Source organism: Odocoileus virginianus, chromosome 10 (genome assembly GCF_023699985.2).
Source record: "Odocoileus virginianus isolate 20LAN1187 ecotype Illinois chromosome 10, Ovbor_1.2, whole genome shotgun sequence".
Taxonomy (NCBI): Eukaryota; Metazoa; Chordata; class Mammalia; order Artiodactyla; family Cervidae; genus Odocoileus; species Odocoileus virginianus.
This window is the reverse complement of record NC_069683.1, coordinates 15796924-15821720: the sequence shown is the minus strand read 5'-3', so window position 1 is coordinate 15821720 and position 24797 is coordinate 15796924. Positions and strand designations below refer to the sequence as shown.

The window sequence follows — 24797 nt, the reverse complement described above, 5'->3', positions numbered from 1 at the left end:
ATAAAGTCCTGGACTAAGAAACACGAGACATGGGATATTTTAAAGTATTAAACTTTGTGTCTTTTAAGTTAGCCTTGCATTAGTAAATAGTATTTTAAAAAAGAAGAAGAAAAAGCTGGTGTGTTACTCCTGGGTTCCAGTCCTAAATTTTTCCTCTGACTTCTGAACTTAGCGTGTTCATTAGCAAATTGAGAGCTCACCCATTAATAACTGCTGACGTCTTCTCCAACTGTTTACTCTGTGCCGGGCACTGTTTTGAGCGCTTTACATTAAATTTCTTTAATTCTCACAATCTTAAAGGAGATACTCTGATTATGCCTAATTCATCAATTAAGAGATTACATATCCTGAGGTAATCAAGAGCTGGGTAATCAGAGGATTTTAGAGGTGGGAGGGCCCATGGAAATCATTTAAGCAGAGAAGCAGTGCATCATGGTGGTTAAGGGTACAAGCTCTGTCCCCATAATGCATGGTTTTCAAACTTGGATCCTTCACTCATTAGGAATACATCTTGGGTTAATGACTTCACCTTTGTTTGCCTCAATTTCCTCATCTGTAATATGGGGATGATAATAGGTCTGCATTAGAAGATTGTTAGGTTAAATGAGCAATGTTTAGTCATCTGCCATCTAGGAAACACTTATAAATGGTATAGATGAGGAGGATGACACTGTCAATGGTAGGGTAAGTAAACACTATTGTTTTAGTTAGAAGAATGTGTTACAGAGTTATTAAGAGATCCTCAATTAGGTCAGAAAAAGGCTGCATGTGGCAGTGATGTTCTTGATGGGAAGGATGGAGTTAACATTATCAGTGATATAGAAGGTTTCTTAGAGAAAGAAAATAGTTTGAAGAAGCAAATTGAAGAGGGGACTGTTAGCCTAGAAAGGCAGGAAAAAAGAAATGTGTGTTATATTGTAATTGAGCAAAAAGTTTACAGAAACAGTGGCAGCAGTAACATAGAAATGAGGCCCCAATTTGGGTGCTCATGTGGAGTGAGTCCAGTTTCTCTGGATCATCACAGACACATATAGAAATGTTAGAGCTAAATGGGACCTTGGAGATTGTCCTGTGCAACCCCCTCATTTTACATTTCTATGAGAACAGAGTTTGGAGAAATTTGGCTGGGATTACATTACAGCGATGCCAGGGAAATTTGTATGTTTCAGAGAGATTTCAAGTAAGGATGAAGGAAAAGAGAGAGGAAGTTTCTTGGGTTTTTGAAGTGATACCCAGGTAGAAGAGCAGAGTAGAGAAGACAGTGAATTTTCCCAAGTTAATTTTAAAAAAGAGGGAGAGAAGGAGGAAGAGAGAGAACTCTTAATTTTATGCTAAACAGTGTTCCATTGGATTTGTGATTAATGTATAAAAGTCCATGATAAAGAAAATTCTTTTTTTTTTTCCGAATTATTTCTAGGAACTTGGCTTCTAAAATGAAAAGGAAGTTTGGGGGAAGAGTCTGGCAGTGCTGATGGTTCCAGCAGATGAAGAATCAACCCCATCTGCAGCTGGTGTTGAAAGTGGTAAGGAGTTAATCTGTTACTGTTTAGGATGAATATATCTTGGCTTTTTTTTTTTAATCACTTTTAACAAAGTTTAAGCTTAGTGCTTTCTTTTAAATAATGAAGACTCTCAATAGGATTGAATGAGTCAGATTAATTTGGTGTGGAGTTCTGAACAGGGGAGGGGACAGAAATCCTCCTAAACACTAATAATGCTTTGCTGAGTTTGCTTTGCAAGCCACTGAGCCAGTGTTGGGTTAGAGGGAGTTTGAGGGGTTTAAAGGGGTTTAAAGTGAGGACACTGTGCTTGTTCCCCAGTAACAAAAGATAGGGTTAGTGAGTGAGGACTAGTTAGTCTGTTTACATGGAGAAAAAGCCAGCAACACTGTATTTTAGTCGCTCAGTCGTGTCCGACTCCTTGCAACCCCATGACTGTGGCCCACCAGGCTCCTCGGTCCATGGGATTCTCCAAGCAAGAAGACTGGAATGGGTTGCCATGCCCTCCTTTAGGGGATCTTCCAGACCCAGGAATCATTCTTTACCATCTGAGCTACCAGGGAAGCCCAACAGCACTGAGGCTGAAGCAAAGATTTTTATGGCTCTGAACCCACTTGTGTATTCCTTTTTATAAGAAGCATTTACCTATCATGTCAATATTTTAGTAAGAGGCTTGTAGTCTGGCTTTTATTATTATTATTATTAAAAAAAACACAACTTTGCTGTTATTTCTGGCCATATCACCGCCTGCACTGGTGTAGGGTTTGGAGATTTTGGAGGCTGTCCATTTTGTTGCCTCAAGCTCACCCAATGCCGCAGCCCACCTCCTTTGCTGGGATGCTTCAGGAAAATGGGTGGGGTTGAGGAATAGACGCCCAGGGTGAGTTTAAGTCCCTCTGTTTTTGGCCTGTTGATTCTGCCTTCACTGGCTACTCCCACATCAGCATCGGTTTGGTGTACTGAGTCAGAGAACGAAGTTGGAGGTGAAGAAACTGAGGCACGGTGTGGTTGTATGCTTATTTTCAACCCCTCAGGAGCGTATGACAGGCAAGCTGACAGGCAGAACTCAAGCGTCTATTCTGGGTGGAGACCTTGGAGGCCACGTGGCTTCCATCCTAGGAACTGGTTGAGTCTATGGGTAGCCAACTCTCCTATCCTCAAAAGAAACCTTTGCTTTGTATTTGCAAATTATACCACAAAGTTTACATCCTTTGAAAATAATGGCTTAAGAAATCAAAGATAGCCTAGGGTCACATAAGGAAAGGAATTTTTTAGTGCTTGTGCATGTGAATTTTTAAACCTGTAAAGTATCAAGGTAGTTTGAGCAAGATTCTTTTGGTGATATGAAAACTGATATCTGTGGTCAGCATTCTTTCTTGTGGCTCTAACTCACCTGGCTCTCCAACTTGATTCATCCATATGTGAATCCCACATGGGATGTCCTGGTGAAGAACAAGAAATTTCTGTCTGGTTAATGAAAGCCCACAAGTCTCTAGTGGGAAGTGCACTTACTTGTATTTAGTGTATGAAGAGGTACCATCAGCCAGACTGTGAAACATGCATCGAAATGCAAAAGAGAAAATTAGAATATGCCCTCAAATGCTGAGGAAATAAATATTAGGCAAATTGTGTTGGTGTTTAAAAAAAAAGCTAAGTTGGAGTATGGTAGAATCTTACAGAAGGAAGAATTAGAAAACAGGTCTAGGAAAAGAAATTCAAGGGAGAAACAGCATAATTAATATTTAATTTGAAGTATTAATAGTGGGTCCTTCTGTGAAATTAAGAGGAAACATAAGGAATCTGAAAATTTTCCAAGAAGAAGGTAATTTTTCTTTGGAGAAAAGGCATGATGTGAGTTAATGAATGTAATCCTGAATTAAAGTGGAGAAAAAATTATCAGCACAAAGAGGAAGAGGGAGGAGCAGAATAATTGTTTTTAAAAGTTCAGCCTAGATCTTATTCTGTCTTAAAGTATTAGTATTTTTACCTTAGAGTATGTATCGTTTTACACATCTCTTTTTGCAGAAATTGATTTGTTGTTACAAAAAGCCTTTTGAAAGAAAGTTTAGGGTTTGGATTTTTTTCTTTCATATATTGATTTGATATTTAGACTATAGAAAATATATATAGAGGGGGCATTATTATGTATTAGAAAAATCTTAAAATACATAAAGATAGTTAATGGCTTCAATATATTGAAAGAGTATTAAAACTACTGAGCCATATACATAAGAACAAGATATACCAGTGACAGAATAACAGATCAAGTAAGGATAAGAAACTACTACCTTGTGATGGTTCTGTGATAAAATTTTAACAGTAAAACAGGATGACTTTTTAATTGACAGCATCTATTTAATTAAATTATATTTAGGCCTTGCTGGCTAAAATTATGACTAAAAAGATTCAAATAGCCATCATCCTATAATGATTTTTTACAGAGTAGAAAGTTATCATATTCATTAACCTGTATGTTTTTCATTTCCATAGGAAAATCTAAAAAGTTTTATCTCCTGATGAACCATGAAGATTGTTTTTAAACGTGAAACGTATCATCTTTAGGTAAGGAAACGTTTTCCATTGTTTATCAATCTGTTGAAGAGATAGCATTTCGATTAGAGAAAAGAAGTAACATATACTTAAGCTTTGCTTATCCTAACTGATGCCAAACATTATGAAGAGAAGAGAAAGCAAGCTTTTTTAAATTAAATAAAACAAAGTAGTTGGAAAACTTTGATTTAAAAAGATCAATTTCCCGGAAAAAAAGGAGACCCTTTTTTTTGCGCTTCCTCACAGACTGACATGATAATAGAATTCCCATCATTCCAGCTTTCCTAAGTATTTAGACATAAAGTTAAAACTATATTTAGAACAATCAGAAACTAGAGATTTTTCAGACAAGTAGAATATTCCTAAACATAAATGTAAACGTATATGGAAATAAAAAGTAGACTATTTTGATAAATTTGAAAGACTGGTCACTGTTTTAAAAGCAGGCCAATGAATTAAACGTAATTAAGGTTTGAGAGAGAAGCTTAAACTCTGGAATAGACTAAATATTGCTTTGTAAGGGTCATAACGTAAATATAAACAATTAGTTTAAATCAGGCAAGAACTTGTCCTGTGTGTGTACCTCTTTTCAGTTTTTGCTTGTGTAATACTGATAATGTCAGAGAAGAAAAGACAGACTAACTTTTTGAGCATAATAGAATATTAGCAGCTCATTCTATTTTGGGGAGAAATTCTATTAGTACAGTTTACGTGTATGAACAGTATAAATTACATATATGAAAATCAGATGTTTTAAGGTAGATAAACTAAACATGCAATTAAAATGTCTAAACATTTAGAGATGCTTTGAAGTATTTTATGGGTTAAAAGAATAAAAGAAGTACTTACTGAAATTATATATAGAATCTGTTGTAAGATCTGCAATCTGTACATTCTAGCTTTGTCACCAATACCACATTTGGAAAAAGAAATAGATTGCAATGTTTGACTTCTATTAACATATATTCTCAAGAATAAACAAGATTTCTCCTAATTTTAAATAGGTTAATATAGTTACATGTGAATATTTTAAAAATTACAGTATAGATATTTAGGTTTTTAAGAAATACACGTAAAAAATTCATGTGAAAAAACAGAACCTAAAACCTTTGGGAGAAAAATACTGAATTTTTGGTATGAATTTGAAGAATTTATTTCTAGAATATATTTGTTTCCTCCTTAGGAAGAAACTCATGTTAATATTAAGTATATAGGTTAAGACTTACTTGAATTACTTAATTAGGATATACTAAACTGCTAAGTTATTTTTAAAAGAAGAACTATGGTAACCTGAAAAAAAAACAAAATTACTTCTATTGTAATCTTTAAATGCATCTTTCTAATATACCAATTTTAAAATCTCATATTTTAAAGGATAAAAGAAAAGAAAAAATGACTAACCTCCTAATGGAAAATATGACCTCATAGCACTGAGTAGAGAGCTGTAAGCATGTAATACATATACGAGGAGATAAGTTTCATTTCTGACTTGATTTTGAGTCTTTCTTATGAATCATATATTTTAACATCAGGAGAGTAATATATAAAACATGTGTTAAATTCTTATAGTCTGGCAGCTATTAAAAATAGGAGAAAAAAATGAAACTTCTTCTAGCTAAATTCTAACTAAAGTGTTAAGTGAAAATTAGAAAAATACAGAGGCTAAAATAGTATAATGAACTAAACTTCATAATATCTATGTATGTATAATTTTTTATGTCTTGTTATGTAGCATTTATCTCAGTTGTTAATGAAACAACATAGTGTGACACGAGTGAAAAAAATAAATGGATAAGTATTTTCTCATTGCAGTTTACTAGACCAAAACCTTTACTAATAAGCTAAATGTAATATGAAGAGACACGTTTAAAATAGAATATTGTAGAATAGTTTTGCTGAGGACCTATCTTAACAACAAGGCTTTGGGTTTTTGTTTATGTATTAGGATTTCTGAGTTTTGTGATTCGAAATTCATGATAGATTTTGAATGCCCCTTCAAATGGCAAAATGTTTCAATGAAAAAATCAGATATTGTGTACATTTTATTTTATATTTGAGTATGAGAACAATGGCAGATACTTTAGGAGAATTCTAGTTGTTGTTTTACTGCACGCATCAAATACCAAGCAATTATTTTGTCTGTCAGTCAGTTACAGGTCTGAGCAGGTTCCTTTCTGTTAACTACAGCTTAGGCATTTAATTAATATTGATAACACAGTGATCTCTAGATGTGATTGTCATTTTTTTCTGAAATTATGGGCAATATACTTAAAAGAAATGTATTTTAAACCTCATTTTTAATTAAAATGAGAAAGACTTTGAAGGAGTTTTTTCGTGAGTAAAAGATTTGCTGTGCAGTTTTCTGAAAGAATGAAATCTTCATTTATTTTTCAAATTATATTAAAATGTTTTTTTACCTGTTGTTTGCTGATATTTTAAAGTCAGAAAGAAATAAAGCAACGGTTTATGCTGTAATCTGATTATCAATATAGAAAAGGGAAAGCAAAGTATGTTGGCATATAAGGTTTTCCCTTAAAAAAAATTACCTTGAAATTTAAAAGATATATTGCCCATAACTAATTTTGTCTTATTAGGACTTACTTAGACTTGCATGAATTTTCTTAGTCAAATATTTGAGGAAATTCGTCTTTATAAAATAGAGAGATGTAGAACATATGTGGCCAGTTATAGGCTAGTCTTTCTTGTTGCTTCCCAAAACTTCGGAAACAGGTTTTAAACTAATAAAGTTGAGTACCAAAACCTCTAGGCTATAATAATTTAGAAAAACGCCAGAAAGTTATAGCGAAGGGGAAGATTAATTGAAGTTAAGTGTCCCCTTGATTGACAAAACACTTGGCACTGTGAGGAGAGCTCTGGAGATAACAAAAAGTTCTCTGTCAGGGATAATTTTCTGGGCAGTTGGCGTTGTTTGTGTGATAAAAGAAGGCGCTGAGATAGTATAACTGTAGCTGCTTGACAAAACTTCCTAAGTTAGTTTTAGATTGTGAGGGTAAAAGTAGGTGCAACAACTAGGAGTTGGGATGGGTAGGAGAGCAGGGTTCGTCAGTCCCGGCGCCACGACAGGGTTAACCATGGCGCCGCCCGGTGCACTCTGGGAGTTGTAGGCCGCAGGCATTGTGGGAGTTGTCGTAAAAGTTCGCTTTCTTGCTGTGATGGCCGCCGCCGAGGCAGGAGTTTGGAGTTTCTGCTGTTCCGGACGGCTTGGGGGGCTCTCTGAATCGTTAGAGGGCCCCCAGCAGCCCCCAGGTTGCTAAGGGCCTGTTAGTTGTGTGTTTGGGAGGTGGGAGAGCTGTCTGACGGGTTAATTTGGTGGCCTGCTGTGGTTAGATTGGCCAGGGGGGCCTTTGGCGGCTACAGGCTCTGTGAGGGGGGCCCCAACTTGGTAGGACCCTGGCCGTTTGGCCTTCTGCCTTTGAAATTTCTCTGTGGCTAGCGCCTGAAAGTTTCAGAGTCTGCTTTATTTTGTTGTGGTTTGTGCCCTGCGCCCCTCCCCTCTTTCTTATAGCGTTCCACTCTGTCCTGGTACTCGTTGATGCTTACGACCCTGTATGGGGTTAGGTTGGGCTCTTTTTCGTGGTCTGGTGGGATTTATTCACGAGCTGGGATTTTGGAAAGGGTGGACGGCTGTAGCTTGGGTGTTGTCTCTCTTGTTTTAGGTGTAAGAAGTTGCACGAGTTGTGAGTCTGTCGTTGGTGAATGTGTGATTCACTTTCTCTTGCTTGTTGTGAACTTTGCCCTTGTTTGCTAATGCTGCGAGGCGGTGGCCGGCCGTTCCTGCTTGTGAAATGCTTTTCTGTTGGCTTGAATGTGATGTTAAACTTTGAAACCTTCGGAGGAGTGTTTTGCAGTTGTTTGTAGGAAGGAACTGTGTGCAAAAATAGATATAAAGCAAATGCCAGTATCTCAAGTTCCTTTAGTTCTAGGAAACAAGCCCCTGTGGCTCCTCTGGTGCTCAGAAGTTGTTAGGAAAGTTTTATGGGAATCAGATTTACTTTTCCTTGTGTTAATAAGATTCCTGTGCATGTTGGGACAGTTTGACCTTTGTTATTGGGTGTTTTCTCAGTATCAGGCAAAAGGAGACGCTGTGCACTGCCATTTAACTGCCCCTATTAACATCTCAGGATAACACCAGATTGCTAAGCAGGTCATCATCTGCCTTACCTACTCTGCAAACTTGGACCTCACTATTTCTGGTGTCTAGGAAGTTCTTTCAAGTTTGGTGAAGTAGGGGATTTCCAGTAACGTACAGTAGATGCTTTGGAAGTCAGGTATCAGTTTTTAGATTGGAGTGGCAGGCCACATTACAGAAATTATTTATAGAGAAAGTAAGAAAGTATGTTCCGTTTTTTTCTTGGTGTAACTGAAAGCATCTGAAACCGGTTTCTGTGTCAGTGCGTTACACCACTTCATATATAATGGAAAAGCCCTTTGCTGTTTTGTGATGAAATGGATTTTCATAACTTCGCTCTTGTCTGAGTTTGCTCAGTGCTTGACTAGTTGAGAGATACTAATGGTGGAAAAAGGAGGAGCAGAGCTAGATGGGTTTGTATGTGTCTTTCTTTTGGAGCATGATTTCAGGTTTAAGTTGGCAGACTGATATTGTTGGCTTGCTAATCAGGTAACTTCAGTTCTGCCGCTGATGTAAAAAGTGTTTTGTAATCCATAAAGCCTTTTCCTTTCCTCTGACCTCACCCCAGTGTGTCTCAGAATATTAGCTAACTTTCCACTTGTAAAAAGATTGAGACACTTATTTCTAAATGATCTGTATTGTCCATATTGGTTATGTTTTGGTAATTTAATATAATGAGTGAGTTTTGTATCTTAGGAAAACTGGATAGCTGGAAGTTATAGGTTTGTAGAATCACTCAGAATTAGTCAAAACCAAGCACGATTTTCTTTGAAAAAAGATACATACATTTTAAACTGCCAGGCTACCTCAGATTTGAGTTAAACAGAACAAACAGTTCATAAGAAGGTGCTCTGAGAGTGGATGGGTGTATGTAAGTTTAGAGATAAGCTTAATGCATTTGCAAAGAACCCTCGTTCTTTGGACATTTAACTAGTGGACACACTTCTTCACTAAATGGGAAGAGTTTATACCCAAGAATTGTAACATTTGGCCCCAGAGTTCTTTATTTTGTACCCTGGTTTCCATCTGTACTACTCTAGTTCTGCTCCTGGTGTAAAATGTGTTTTGTAAAACATAAAGTCAACAGTAGTTTCAGAAAAAAATACATCAAAATCCACTGCCTAGTGGGGAAGATAATCCCTAAGGTTTTGTATTGCGTAGATGTGTCAAAAGCTGTCCTTTTGAAATTTAGGTTTGCATGGGTTTGGTGAAACTTCTTTCAATGAGACATAAGCCAAAGGGTAACATTCTTGACTTAGGTGTTAATAAGTGAAAGCCTTTGTTTCTGGTGTTCATTCAAAAAAGGGACACAAACTTAGTTTCAGGTATAGCGTACTTTGTTTTATTGTGCTTTACTTTGTTGCACTTTGCAGCTTTTGCATGTTATTTATTTTTGCAAATTGAAGGTTTATGAAGCATCAGTACCATTTTTCCAATAGCATTTGCTTACTTTGTGTCTCTGTGTCTCATATTTTGTAATTCTCACAGTATTTCAAACTTTTTCATTATTATATTTGTTATGATCAGTGATCAGTGATCTTTGATGTTACTGCTGTGACTTGCTGAAGTTTCACATGAGGGGTAGCATTTTTTAGCAATTGAAAAAAATTTTTTTTTCTTTTTTGGCCACAACTTGTGGCATGCAGCATCTTGGTTCCCAGGCCAGGGATTGAACCTGAGCCCCCTACAGTGGAAGCATGGAGTCTTAACCACTGGGCCACCAGGGAAGTCCCAATTAAACATTTTTTAGTTATAGGTCTGTATGTTGTTTTTTTAGGCGTAATGCTATTGCACACTTAACAGACTACACCATAGTGTAAACATTACATTTATATGCCCAGAGAAACCCCAAAATTTGCATCACTTGCTTTATTGAGATATTTGTTTTATTGTGGTGTCTTGGAGCTAAACCTGTAATATCTCTGACCTATGCAGCAGTAGAATTTGGGAGATAACAAAAAATTGTTTTCATTTTAGGTTATAGCCAAAATTTGGAAACATTTTTGGGGGGAGGAGTAGGAGTATCTATTTGAGGCTTTTACTTAAGTCCTTTCTAATTCCATTTCCCTATATTTAATTGTTCACTTTGCTGAAAGTAAGCATCTCTTATTAATGTGTTTCTGTATCTGTGAACATTGGTGAGTGGTAAAAGTGGATATAGAAGACAGTAAATCACTCCTTCAGAATTTGGCCCTTGCTTTTTGCTTACATTGTTTGAAGAGGAGGAATTGTTGAGTGTAATTTGTGCACTTATATGTGTATTTTGTCTTCTTAAGTTTCATACATTTGTTTTTAAATTGCAGTACTGTTAACCATGGGCTTCCCAGGTGGCTCAGTGGTAAAGAATCTGCTAGTGTAGGAGATGTAGGAGACGCAAGTTTGACCCCTGGGTGGAGAAGATCCCCTGGAGGAGGAAATGGCAACCCACTCCAGTGTTCTTGCCTGAAATGTCGCATGGAGAGAGGAGCCTGGCGGGGTGCAACCCGTGGGGTCACAGGGTCAGACACGACTGAGGGTCTGAGCGCAGCACAGCACGCGGAGGGTATTGGCGCCCCTCACCCCCGCCTTTCCGGGAGAGAGAGGAGACCTGTTTAAATGTTTTCCGTGCTTCTCAATTTTATTTTCTGATTTTTTTCCTGCATATATTTGTTAGATAACATACGTTATTTTTGCTCTGATGGGCCTCATTTTTTGAAGTTATAGTATTAGTCATATGATTTTTATGGGCAAGACTCAGCAAACCAACAGTTACTTCAAAATACTACGTCTAAAGTAAAAGACATTAATTCATCTCCATCTGAAAGAGAGCAAGATCATTAGCATATATCCTGCCACTTAAAGGATTCTAGCTGTATCTTAAAGGTTCAGAAGACCTTAAGAGATCATTTTGCTGTGTCCTCTCCCTTCCTTATTTTTGTTTGACTTTCTTAGTGTGCCTTTGTGGTTCTAGAACTTAAATGACATTTTTGTTTAGTTTGGAATTTGTTTTTCCAAGTTAATGTGCTTCAACTTTTAAAACCATTTTTTTTGATCTGAAATATTTGTGATAAGGACATTTTCTTAATAAAGGATTCTTGTCATGTTACAGTTTTATAATTAAAATGCTATGCACATTATATTTCTGTGTGGTAGGGAAAAATGAGTTAATAATTACCTTAAATGTTAGCACAAAGTGCCAGAATTTGTCATCTAAAAAAACCCAGGGTATATAGCTTAGTTTGCTTTTCTATTATTATCAGTCTTTAGTTAATGAAGAGACGAATAACTTGTCATTTTCAGACAAGTTTCACTTGAAGGCAGTGTTACTTCTTGCCCGATACTCTCGTGAAATACATATTTTTGAAAAGTTTTATTAAGAAAATATTAGAAGTCATTAAATTCACAAGATAGAAGAAAACAGTTCTGTGTGTGTTTACTAGCCAAAAACAATTATATTTGTAAACTGCTTTTGTAGTTTGTTTTTTTAAACTCTCTAATATATGTTTCTGGGTTTTAAATTGTTTTTAAAGAAGTCTTTTTGAGGGAGTGAGGACCCTATTGTCATTGAAGTTGTTTTAAGAGTGGCCAACTTTTTCCTTTTTATTTTAGTGTTAACCAAAGATGTAAAGTATGTGCAGTTTATGATGAGAAATAAAAGGCCCATTGTATTAGAAAGTCAAAATGTAGACATCAGTAATTTTAAACTTTTTGTGCCACTCGTTATAATCGTACCATATAATTTGAATTTTTAATATTATGGGGTTAATTTAAAGAAATCTGTGAAATGGATGAGATCTTGTAATATATATCATTAGTTTTTTGAGATACATAGTGTTAATTTTCTCATCCTAATAAAACATTTTTAGAAGGAAACTTAACAGTGAAGCAAATGAAACTGTCTTATATTCTTCTACCTGAGGAGAAAAACTTGTAAAAAATATAATTTTTATAAATGAAACATTTTGAGATATGTAATATAAAAAGTTTTTATAAATCAATTGGAAAAGATGGAAGGACTAAACCATGGTTTGATAATTCACAAAAGAAAAATGTGGCAGACTCTCTTTTCCAAAGTTGGCCACAACAGTATCTCCCAGCTCACATGTTATGCAACATAATATTAGAGTGTCGTCAGAAGGTGGCATCTCTCCACTTCCTTAAATTTGGGCAAGAGAATATGGTAGAGGTGCTGTGCTTAGTCGCTCAGTTATGTCCGATTCTGCCACCCCTTGGACTATAGCCCACCAGGCTCCTCTGTCCATGGGGATTCTCCAGGCAAGAATACTGGAGAGGGTTGCCATGCCCTCCTCCAATGGAACTTCACAACCCGGGGATCAAACCCAGGTCGCCCTCATTGCAGGTGGATTCTTGACTGACTGAGCCACCAGGGAAACCCATGGTAGAGGTGATGATGTGCATTTCCAGGTGCTGTTGTTAACTTGCCTGACAGCTTCTGCTTCCTGCTTCTTGGAAGCCAGCCACTAAGTAAAAACTACAGTTCTCTGAGATCTGTATGTCGTAAGAAGCCCAAGAGCGTGAGAAGAGGCCCTGGAAGCTGAGACAGCGAGTAGAGAGGTCGAGGAGCACCACGGAACCAGAAGAAGTGAAGTGTAAGTGAAGCAGCCATTCTGGAAATGGATTCTCCAGCCCCAGCTGCCTTGGCTGTTGCTGTGGAAATTAGGAGAACCACCCAGTGGTGCCTGTCCTAGTTTTTGACCCCCAAAATATTGAGCAAAATAAAATATTTGTTTTCAGCTTGTGAGGTTTTGAGTGCTTCATTATTCAACAACAGATCACTGGAAAAAAGTCCTAAGAAAAAAGATTTTGTTAATTTATAATAGATGGCAGTATTGGAGAATATATTTTCATGTCTAAATCCAACAAGGAACTAGTACCTACAATATGATAAGAAATAACTAGATCATCAAAAAAACAAAGCAAGTTACCAATAGAAGAATGTTATAACAATGCTTGTAAAACAGAAAGATATGCTCAAACTCATTAGTAATCAGAAGGGTTCATATTAAAGCAACAGTATAATCTCTCTCTACTTAGTAGACTAACAAGCAGAAGGATGGGTAATGTCAAGTGTTAATGGGGATGAGGGTATACATACACTGGTGCTGAGAGTATAAAGTGGTAGAACCATTTTGGAGAGCAATCTGGCAGAATTTAGTTAAATAAATATAGATATTATTAATAAATTGTTTCTGGGTATGTGTCCTCAAGAAGTCTTAAACAGGTCTCCAAAGAAACAAAAACAAAGATATTGATCTCATTTTTGGGGTTTGTTGGGCAGTAGTTTAGAGTGAATCTGGGATTCTTTTTTTTTTTTTTTAAATGTATTTATTGGCTGTGCAGAGTCTCAGTTACAGCACGCGAACTCTCGGGTATGGCATGTGGGATCTAGTTCCCTGACCAGGCATTGAACCCGGCCCTGCTGCATTGCAGCACAGAGTCTTAGCCACTGCACTACCAGGGGAGTCGGAACCTAGGATTCTTAATCCCTTTGGGGAGGTGGGGGAATAGGTAAGATATAGTGGAAACACACAGATAGTACTATGCATTACACAGAAGCAAAGGACTACATATACTGACCACATATGCATATGTTTTAAAAAATGCAGCGTTTAGTGAAAGTAATAATGAAGTCTATAATATAATACCATTTGTATACATTTAAAATACATGGACACAAAAATGTTTTAAAGAAAATACTCAAAAAAACATGTCAAATATAGGATGGTTTCCTAAGGACGAGAAGAAGGTTGCACATAGAGCAAAAAGTAGAACAGGAGCAGGAAATGAGGTAAAAAGATACTAAATGAAAAGAACAGTGATGATGATGTGCTATAAACCAAGGTATATGATCAAACTTTCTGTGGGTGAGATCCCATGAAAAATCTTCCCAAGAAGAGAAAATCGTATCTGGGAGGAAAAAAGTTTTAAATGAGACAAGTACTTAGAAAAGTGTGGTCAGACAAGCATTCTCATATTTTGTTAGATATACAAACTGGTATGACCTTCGTAAAGGACAGTGTTTACCAAGAACCTTAAAAATGCTCATCATGTGGTTATATTGCCTAGCAAGCACACCCGTGGTTGTGAAAATAGAATAGCAAAAAAGAAAAAACCCCGGTTATTGATGTACTAGATTTGTGTATGTCTTTTAAACAGTTCTAGTTTCCACCTTACACGGAATAATCAGGAAAAGTGTAAAAACTCAAAAGTGAAATAAAAATTTTATCAGTTAAAAAAAAGCTCATCATAGCAACAATAATTGTAAATTGTAGTTAAGAATCAAAAATCATGTCAATAGCACCAGTAAACATGAAATACTGAAGGATATATTTAGCAAAGTATGTTCAAGACCTGTATACTGAAATTGCTGAGAGAAACTAAAGAATACCTAAATAATGAGAAAGATACCATGTTCAAGGATTGGAAGACAATATTGTTAAGATTTCACCTCTTCTCAAATTGGTGTATTGATCTATCTGTAGTTCAACAGGCTACAACTTATATGCAAATACAAAGGCTCTAGAGTAGCCAAAATAAGAACAATGGGAATTACACTATCTGATTTTAAGACTTTATTTTAAAAAAAAAATTTTAGCCGTGCTGCATGACTTGCAGAATCTTAGTTCCCCAACCAGGGATTGAAAGTGCCAAGTCCTAAGCACTGGACTACCAGGGAATTCTCAAAACTTTAAAACTACAGTACCCTACATGTAATTTTAGCAAAATGAGAAATTAACGAGACAAAGCAAAATGGAGGTGTGCACATGATGTAACATCTAGTGACTTTCAAAAAAGTGCCAGAGTAAATCATAGGCAAAAATAATCATTTCAACAAATGATTCTGAAACAGTTGGGTATCCATATGCAAAATGATGAGTCATTCCTAGCCTCATGATATACACAAAGATTAACTTGAAAATCTAAACATGAGAGAAAACTAGAATAAAACAAGAGATAAATCTCTGATCTTGGGTAATGTAAAGATTTTTTAGATAAAAAACAAAAAAAATGATAAATTGTATTTCATCAAAATTAAGAACTTCCTCATCAAAATACACTTAAAAAAATTAAAGATTGGAAAAAAATATTCACAACTTATCTCAATAATTGCATTTCTAAGAATTTAACAATAATTGGAGATGTGTATAAAAATATGCTAGTGCTTGTTTCAGCTTTATTTATATTAATAGTTAAATACCTGAAACAACCTAAATACCCAAAAATAAAATGTTGTTTAAGTAAGTAAGGAAGTGTTAGTTGCTCAGTCGTGCCTGACTCTTTGCGACCCCGTGGACTGCAGCCCACCCAGTCTCCTGTGTCATGAGATTTTCCAGGCAAGGATACTAGAGTGGGTTGCCATTTCCTTCTGCAGAGGCTCTTCCCCACCCAGGGATCAAACCCAGGTCTCCTGTGCTGCAGGCAGATTCTTTACTAACTGAGCTACAAGGGAAGCCCCAAATGTTTAGAATCTATGATATATCTATACTTGGAATCTGTCAAGCCATTAAAAATTATGTAGAGAATATAACTTGGAAAAATATTTACTATTTTAAGTCCAAAAGCAGATTACAATGTAGTATGGACTCTGGTTTTTTGCTTTTATGTTTATTTTGAAACTAGGTTAACAGAATATGTTGTTCACTATCATTGATAAATGAGGGGCAAGTGGGATTTTTTGTGATATTGTGCCAGTGAGATCTGAAAATACGGCTACCTCCATATGTATTTCTTCATCTCATTAGAAATAGAAGAGATTAAAAATTTAGAGCAATGATATTTAGCTCCAAGGTAAACCAAGTTCACCATTTCCTTTTACTATAAAGCAGGGTTTATACTCACTGTAAAAGGTATTGACTAATGTTCACTAATTCCCCAATTGAACCTCTTAGGTTTGACTTATTAAAAATCTCCCTAAGTTAGATTAAGAGAACACTTGTATCTCAAGTCAGGTGAGAGTTGAAATGAGATTTCAACAAGGGCACAGTTATAACTAAGCATGGATCCTTAGTACATTCCCTGGGATATGCAAAGGGTCAGAATATCTCATCCCATTTTACCTGTATGTCAAATTTACCATCTGCTAGTTGAGCAGCCCCAGATCAGGAGTTCAGGATCACTTAAACTATTGACTACTTCCTCTTTGAGAAGGTAAAACAGATCATCTGATAGTGTTTGAATCTATATTAAATAAGGAATAAAGAACCTACAGACTTCTTTGTTTAGTCTCTATCTTGGTGTCCCAAAGTTTTCATTTCATGATGAAAAGAATGAATGGATTAACTCTGAGATCTCCTAAAACATCAAGGAAGTTATCAAAACAGGATAAATAACTATTAAAATAATTGTATGTATATTTTCAGTATCAGTTAACTTTTTGAAAGTAAAGTAGAAAAATGTTAGTGGTAGTGTTCAACATTTTAAACCATATCTTCTATATACTTGGAAACCACACTCAAAAATTACAGTCTTGTCCAAAAGTTATTTTTGTTGTTTTTTATGAATAATATATATTCTTAGTTTTGGAAATCATCTCTTTCACATTTCCATTTAAGTGATTAAAATATTTCATTCATGAAGTGATGATTGAGCAGTATTTCAGGAACTTGTGAAAATATTAAAATTGAGCCCCTTGGTCTCTACAGATTCAAACCAAAAAGACACCTTTGTTACAAAACTTAGAAAAAGAGTAAGTATTCCTTCCTATCTTCATTAAACACACATACATATATGCAGATATTATAAGGTGCCAAATGTCGTTACCCGGTGATGCTGAAGGAAAAAAAATGTCTAAGAGACAGTGTATGGATTTGAATAGAAAACAGGGCCCTAGGAAATACTCATGTTTTGTGAAAAGGTTTCTCCCCAACAAAAACTACATTTTCAAAGTTTTATTTTTAGACAGTTGATGTCAAAGAGCTATTGTCAATTGCATTCACATTTTTTCTTTCCCGCTGAATTTCATTTAATTCAGATAATGCTGAAACCAAGAGCATTGTTTTACTTTGTGTCAAGCTATAAAGATCACTTCCTTTTTTAAAAAACAAAACATTTATTTATTTATTTGGCTGGCCAGGTCTTAGTTGCAGCCCATGGAATCTTTTAGTTGTGGCATGCCAACTCTTAGCTGCGTCATGTGGGGTCTAATTCCCTGACCGAGGGTTGAACCCAGGCCCCCTGCATTGGGAACATGGGGTCTTACACACTGGAGCACCAGGGAATTCTCAAGACAACTTTGTGCTCCGAGAAGAAGCTATTTCACCATTAGGATTATTACATTTTTTTTCCTCCCTTCTGGTATTCAGAAAGTGGAACCTTGCCTAAATTGACTTGATTTACACGTTTCTGATGATTTCTTTATTTGTGATGAATCTAGCTGCTGACTACATCTGTTTTTAGCTACTCTTGTCTAGTAGTTCTTTGTCAAGTTAGCTAGATACCATTTTTGAAGATGACTTAAGCTTTTTTCCCACATAATCCTACCTTTTGTTTTGCTTTTCCTGTTCATCGAGGTGTTCTCAAAGTGATAAATCTTTCACATATGTATGTTTGAAACTTTCAGAGATATAAGAAGGTATGTGGTGTGTGAGTTAGCAGTATCATAGTTTTAAAAAGTTTTGTCACCGAATGCAGTTTTGTGTGCCTAATTTCCGAGTTTGGAGTAGAGAAAGGCTTCTTTCAAGGGGCATACAAGAAAAATGGGTGCTTTTGCTAAAAAACCCTGAGCTCCCTAATGTTTTTTGGAGAGAAGTCTTACAGGCAAAATTTGGGTTGGTGGCTGCAGGGTGTGTGTGACTTCCCTCTGATTTTCTGGTGGTGAGATAACAGAGTGGTGTTCCAGCATTGTGCTCAGCCTGAACTTACCATCATCCTCCTGTTTCAGCAGGAACGTCCAGTTTTATAACCAGTCAGTCAGAAGTATGCTTACAACCTGGATTTGCATTTGGTGCCTGAGGTGGGGACAGTCCTGTGGCACTTAGCCTGTGGGATCTGATGCTATCTCCAGTAGTGTCAAGACTGAGTTAATTTAATTGCTCATTAGTGTTGGGAAACACATTTGGACATGAGCTAAATAAACTTGCTTTCGTTTTGCTGTGGCCCATTCTTGAAATCTTTTCTGCATGAAGCCACAGATCCTCTCTTGGTGGCCCACCCCAGGAACTCCTCTGAGACCTGGAACATGAACATTCTCTTGTGCCCACTTTTCCTACAACAGAACCATAAGACTTCTAGAAGAAAACATAGACATGTGTACTCTTTCACAGTGGTCTTAATAATATTTTGGGGGGATGTGTCACCTCAAGCAAGGGAAACCAAAGCAAAAATAAACAAATGAGACTACATCAAACAAAAATGCTTCAGCATAGCAAAGGAAATTATCAGAAACACAGGTTGTGTGATGATAAGTTTTAAGAATTAAGGATTTTGAGAGGAGGAAGATTAGAGGGCCTAATCTAAGCATAGTTACTTAAAATTATAGAACCTTTCAACATGGTCCACTGGAGAAGGGACCACTTCAGTATTCTTGTCTTGAAAGTCCCATGAATAATATGAGATGGCAAAAAGATAGGACACTGAAAGATGAACTCCCCAGGTTGGTAGGTGCCCAATATGCTACTGGAGATTAGTGGAGAAATAACTCCAGAAAGAATGAAGAGATGGAGCCAAAGCAAAAACAACACCCAGTTGTGGATGTGACTGGAGATGGAAGTAAAGTCTGATGCTGTAAAGAGCAACATTGCATAGGAACCTTGAATGTTAGGTCCATGAATCAAGGCAAATTGGAGGTGGTCAAACAGGAGATGGCAAGAGTGAACATTGACATTTTAGGAATCAGCGAACTAAAATGGACTGGAATGGGTGAATTTAACTCAGATGACCATTATATCTACTACTGTGGGCAAGAATCCCTTAGAAGAAATGGAGTAGCCATCATAGTCAACACAAGAGTCTGAAATGCAGTACTTGGATGCAATCTCAAAAACAGCAGTATGATCTCCGTTCGTTTCCAAGGCAAACCATTAAATATCACAGTAATCCAAGTTTATGCCCTGGCCAATAATGCTGAAGAAGCTGAAGTTGAATGGTTCTATGAAGACCTTCTAGAACTAATACCCAAAAAAGATGTCCTTTTCATTATTGGTGACTGGAGTGCAAAAGTAGGAAGTCAAGAAATAACTGGAGTAATGGGCAAATTTGGCCTTGGAGTACAGAATGAAGCAGGGCAAAGGCTAATAGAATTTTGCCAAGAGAAAGCACTAGTCATAGCAAACAATCTCTTCCAACAACATAAGAGAAGACTCTAAACATGGACACCACCAGATGGTGAATACCGAAATCAGATTGATTATTTTCTTTGCAGCCAAAGATGGAGAAGCTCTATACAGTCAACAAAAACAAGACTGGGAGGTGACTGTGGCTCAGATCTTGAACTCTTTATTGCCAAATTCAGACTTAAGTTGAAGAAAGTAGGGAAAACTACTAGACCATTCCAGTATGACCTAAATCAAATCCCTTACAACTATACAGTGAAAATGACAAATATATTCAAGGGATTAGATCTGATAGAGTGTCTGAAGAACTATGGACAGAGGTTTGTGACATTGTACAGGAGGCAGTGATCATCGCCAAGAAAAAAGAAATGCAAAAAGGCAAAACAGTTGTCTGAGGAGACCTTGCAAACAACTATGAAAAGAAGAGAAGCAAAAGGCAAAGGAGAAAAGTAAAGATATACCCATTTGAATGGAGAGTTCCAAAGAATAGCAAGGAGAGATGAGAAAGCCTTCCTCAGATCAGTGCAGAGAAATAGAGAAAAACATTACAATGGGATAGACTAGAGAAATAGATGAGATCTCTTCAAGAAAATTAAAGATACCAAAGGAACATTTCATGCAAAGATGGGCACAATAAAGGACAGAAATGGTATGGACCTAACAGAAGCAGAAGACATTAAGAATAGATGGCAAGAATACATAGAAGAACTACACAAAAGTGATCTTCATGACCCAGATAATCACTGTGGTGTCATCACTCACCTAGAGCCAGACATCCTGGAATTCGAAGTCAAGTGGGCCTTAGGAAGCATCACTATGAACAAAGCTAGTGAAGGTGATAGAATTCTTGTTGAGCTATTTCAAATCCTGAAAGTTGATGCTGTGAAAGTGCTACATTCAATATGCCAGCAAATTTGGAAAACTCAGCAGTGGCCACAGGACTGGAATAGGTCAGTATTCATTCCAATCACAAAGAAGGGCCATGCCAAAGAATGTTCAGACTACCACACAATTGCAGTCATCTCACACACTAGCAAAGTAATGCTCAAAATTCTCCAAGCCAGGCTTTAGCAATATGTGAACTGTGAGCTTCCAGATGTTCAAACTGGATTTAAAAAAGGCAGAGGAACCAGAGATCAAATTGCCAACATCCGTTGGATCATCAAAAAAGCAAGAGAGTTCCAGAAAAACATCTGCTTTATTGACTATGCCAAAGCCTTTGACTGTGTGGATCACAAAAAACTGTGGAAAATTCTTCAAGAGATGGGAATACCAGACCACCTGACCTACCTCTTGAGAAACCTGTATGCAGGTCAGGAAACAACAGTTAGAACTGGACATGGAACAACACACTGGTTCCAAATTGGGAAAGGAGTACGTCAAGGCTGTATATGGTCACCCTGCTTATTTAACTTATATGCAGAGTACATCATGAGAAACACTGGGCTGGAAGAAGCACAAACTGGAATCAAGATTGCTGGGAGAAATATCAGTAACATGAGATATGCAGATAACACCTCCCTTATGGCAGAAAGTGAAGAAGGACTAAAGAGCCTCTTGATGAAAATGAAAGAGGAGAGTGAAAAAGTTGGCTTAAAACTCAAAATTCAGAAAACTAAGATCATGGCATCTGGTCTCATCACTTAATGGCAAATAGATGGGGAAACAGTGGAAACAGTGGCTGACTTTATTTTCTGGGGCTCCAAAATCACTGCAGATGGTGACTGCAGCTGTGAAATTAAAAGACGCTTGCTCCTTGGAAGAAAAGCCATGACCAACCTAGACAGCATATTAAAAAGCAGAGACATTACTTTGCCAACAAAGGTCCATCTAGTCAAAGCTATGGTTTTTCCACTAGTCATGTATGGATGTGAGAGCTGGACTATAAAGAAAGCTGAGCACCAAAGAATTGATGCTTTTGAACTGTGGTAGTTGAGAAGACTCTTGAGAGTCCCTTGGACTGCAAGGAGATCCAACCAGTCCATCCTAAAGGTGATAAGTCCTGAATATTCATTGTAAGGACTGATGCTGAAGCTGAAACTTCAGTAGTTTGGCCACCTGATGCAAAGGACTGACTCATTGGAAAAGACCCTGATGCTGGGAAAGATTGAAGGTGGGATGAGAAAGGGATGACAGATGATGAGATGGTTGGATGGCATCATCAACTCAATGCACATGAGTTTGAGTAAACTCTGGGAACTGGTGATGGACAGGAAGGCCTGGCATGCTGCAGTCCATGGGGTCACAAAGAGTCGGACATGACTGAGTGACTGAACTGGACTGAACTTCTCAGATTTGGTCAGAAAGAGATGTGACTGTGGAAGAATGATCAGAGAGATGCAGGGATGCTGGCTTTGAAGATGTAGGAAGAAGAAGGGTTCCATGAGCCAAAGAATTCCTGCAGCCTCTGGTAGCTGAAAAAGGTAAGGAATCAAACTCTTCCCTAGAGCCTCCAAAATGAACAGTTCGATTTTAGTTCAGTAAGTCCCAGGTTGTGATTCTAACCTATAGAACTGTCAGAAAATAAGTGTGTGTTGCTTAAAGTCACCAATTTGTGGTAATTTATAATATTAACAATGGAAAACTCATACTATTTCTGTGTGTGTGCATGTGTCCTAAGGAAGCACAGCTGGTTGTGGCCTGTCTTCTTCACTACACTCAAACGATAAGAGCCTTTTCTGAAGTCCTCAAAAGCACAAAGATCCATCTGATACCAACCATACTTTAAGCACTGTAAACGTCTGTCTATTTATTGGGAAAGACCCTGATGAAAAATCGAAGGCAAAAGAACATGGTGGCAGAGGATGAGATGGTGAGATAGTATCACTGATTCAGTGCACATCAACTTGGGCAAATTCAGGGAGATAGTGGAGGACAAGAAAGCCTGATGTACTGCAGTCCATGGGATCTCAAAGGATTAGACATGAACACAACTGAACAACAACATAATTCTAGTAAACATATAATAGCTTCTAAATAAGAAGTCAGTAAATGAATGAATGGACTATTATTGTAGAAGGAAAAATGTAGAAGTTAATGGCAGGGAGCAGTAACTTCCAGTTGGAAAGTAAAATCAGTCACATATTTTTAGCTATATAGCTCAACTCGGTTCTACTTTTCTCTTAAGTTATAACTCACAAGATTTTCCTTTATTAAACCAAGAATCGGAAAGAAGCTACACTTCTTTGTCTCACTTTGTCCAAGTCAATTTTTTTAACTGTCTGCCGGAGGGGAAGCAAGCTGTTAAAGATAGTGTACAGTTAGTCGGTTACTATTTGTTGTGCTTTTGAAGGCTCACCTGGTGAGTCTACCAACTTCATTGTCACCTCTTACTCAAGAATGATTGGGTCTTAGGAATACCACCCCCTGTTACTCAGTTTACAGGGGATGTTGAGAAATTGAAATGCTGGTTATGTCTCTGTGAAATAGATATTGCTAGTGAACTATGTTCATATTATTGATATAGGGGATCTAAACATATTTTCCTATCTCTAGATCCCTTCTGTTTTTTTAGTTTTGCAATAAGAGAATTTTAATAAGCCTTCTCAAAATCTTCTAATTAAGATAGGGAATGGAGAAATAAATAGCCCCTCCCCTGCTTTCCAAGCACCCAGATATGGAGGGAACTGAGCAAAGAGTGTGCCTAAAGGCTGCAGGCTAAAGAGTTGAGGAAGGAAGAGAGAGGAGCATGACTGGCATACAAGGGAAGTAGGGCAGAAAAGGAAATGGTAGAAGGTGAGGTTAGGCACCTGTTGGCTGTTCAACCATAAAACCTCCTTGTTATACGATAAACTGCATTTATTCCTCAGTCCCACATCCGTGAACCTGCTGGTGGCTCAGCAGTAAAGAAGCAACCTGCAATGGAGAAGACCCGAGTTCGGTCCCTAGGTCTGGAAATTCCCCTGGAGAAGATGGCAACCCACTCCTGTATTCTTGCCTGGGAAATACCATGGACAGAGGAGCCTGGTGGGCTACAGTCCATGGGGTTGCAAAGAGTCAGACATGACTGAGCAGCTTCCGCTTTCCCACATCCATGGGTTGACTCGATTTGGCTCCAGGCCATGGGCTGGGCTGAGGTCTTCTCTGTTTCACAATTATCTTGCATCACCCAGGTCAGAGAACAACTCATTATCATATATATTGCAAAATATTTCAAAACCAGAATCTTCTCTTTCAATTGTATGAGGAAAAGAACAAGCCCGAAGTTTCGTGACCTTGGACAGCTCTCGTATTTGGTTAGCTCACATGTAAAATGGGATGGCAAATAAAGCCCCATCTTTCAGAGAAGATAGAGATAACAACTGAGAAACCTGAGAGGCCTGCTAGGTTTACACATCTACTAGTAGTGGGTGTGTTGCAGGACAGTGGGGTGCAAGAGGATGATCATGTGTCCCAGTCTCCAGCAGCCAAGTGAAAGTCCTTGGCTTTGCACAAGAAAGAATCCAAGAACTGGCCACAGTATAGGGCAAGCAGGTTTATTTAGAGAGGGACAGATTCCACAGGCAGAATGTGGGCCATCTGAGAAGACCCTGATACAAAGGGTGGTTAGCTTAGTTCTGTTTCTTTATAATTTTACATAGTATTTGTGGCTGTGCTGAGTCTTCATCACTGCACAGGCTTTTCCAGTTGCAGCAAGCGGGAGATACTCTCTAGTTGCAGTGTGTGGGGTTCTCATTGTGGGGGCTTCTCTTGTGGAGCACGGGCTCTAGGGCCCGTGGCTTCAGCAGTTGCAGCACGTGGGCTCCATAGCTGTGACTCCTGGGCTCAGGAGCGTTGGCTCAGTAGTTGTGGTGCAGGGGCTGAGTTGCTCCATGTCATGTGGGATCTTGCTGGATCAGGGACTGAACCCTTGTCTTCCGCATTGGCAGGCAAATTCTTTATCACTGGGCCACAAGGGTGGTTAGTTTTTATGGGCGGGGTAGTTTCATACACTATCAAGTGGGAGGGATACTCTAACTATTCTGGAGACGGGGAGGGGATTTCCACCGCCCACTTTTTGACCTTTTGTGGGCTGCCTTTTATGCACTGGCATGGTGCCTGTGGGCGTGCCATTTCGCTCACGCTGTGAGTGCACACGCAGATTACAGGGACTTCCCTAGTGGCTCCGTGGGAAAGAATCTGCCGCCAGTGTAGGAGACAGTTTGATCCCTGGGTCAGGAAGACCCCCTGGAGGAGGGAATGGCAATCCACTCCAGTATTCTGGCCTGGGAAATCCCATGGACAGAGGAAGCTGGGGGGCTACAGCACATGGGGGTCACAAAAGAGCTGGACACGATTCAGTGACTAAACAACAACAACAGAAGGCAACAACATGTATAACATGAGTGT

General features: G+C 37.9%; 2 long non-coding RNA genes across 3 annotated transcripts in view; both read left to right on the top strand.

Annotated features, from left to right (window-relative positions):
- The window catches only part of LOC110130833 (uncharacterized), a 121289-nt gene that overhangs the window by 92790 nt on the left and 3702 nt on the right, over positions 1-24797 (top strand). For both annotated transcript variants that reach the window (XR_011489890.1, XR_002311991.2), the window contains exons 3-4: positions 1418-1523; positions 3990-4061. This is a non-coding gene — a long non-coding RNA (uncharacterized lncRNA). The remainder of the gene's footprint in view (positions 1-1417; positions 1524-3989; positions 4062-24797) is intronic.
- Positions 7216-14438, top strand: LOC110130847 (uncharacterized). Its single transcript, XR_002311994.2, has 2 exons — positions 7216-7316; positions 12604-14438. It is a non-coding gene; the product is annotated as an uncharacterized lncRNA (long non-coding RNA).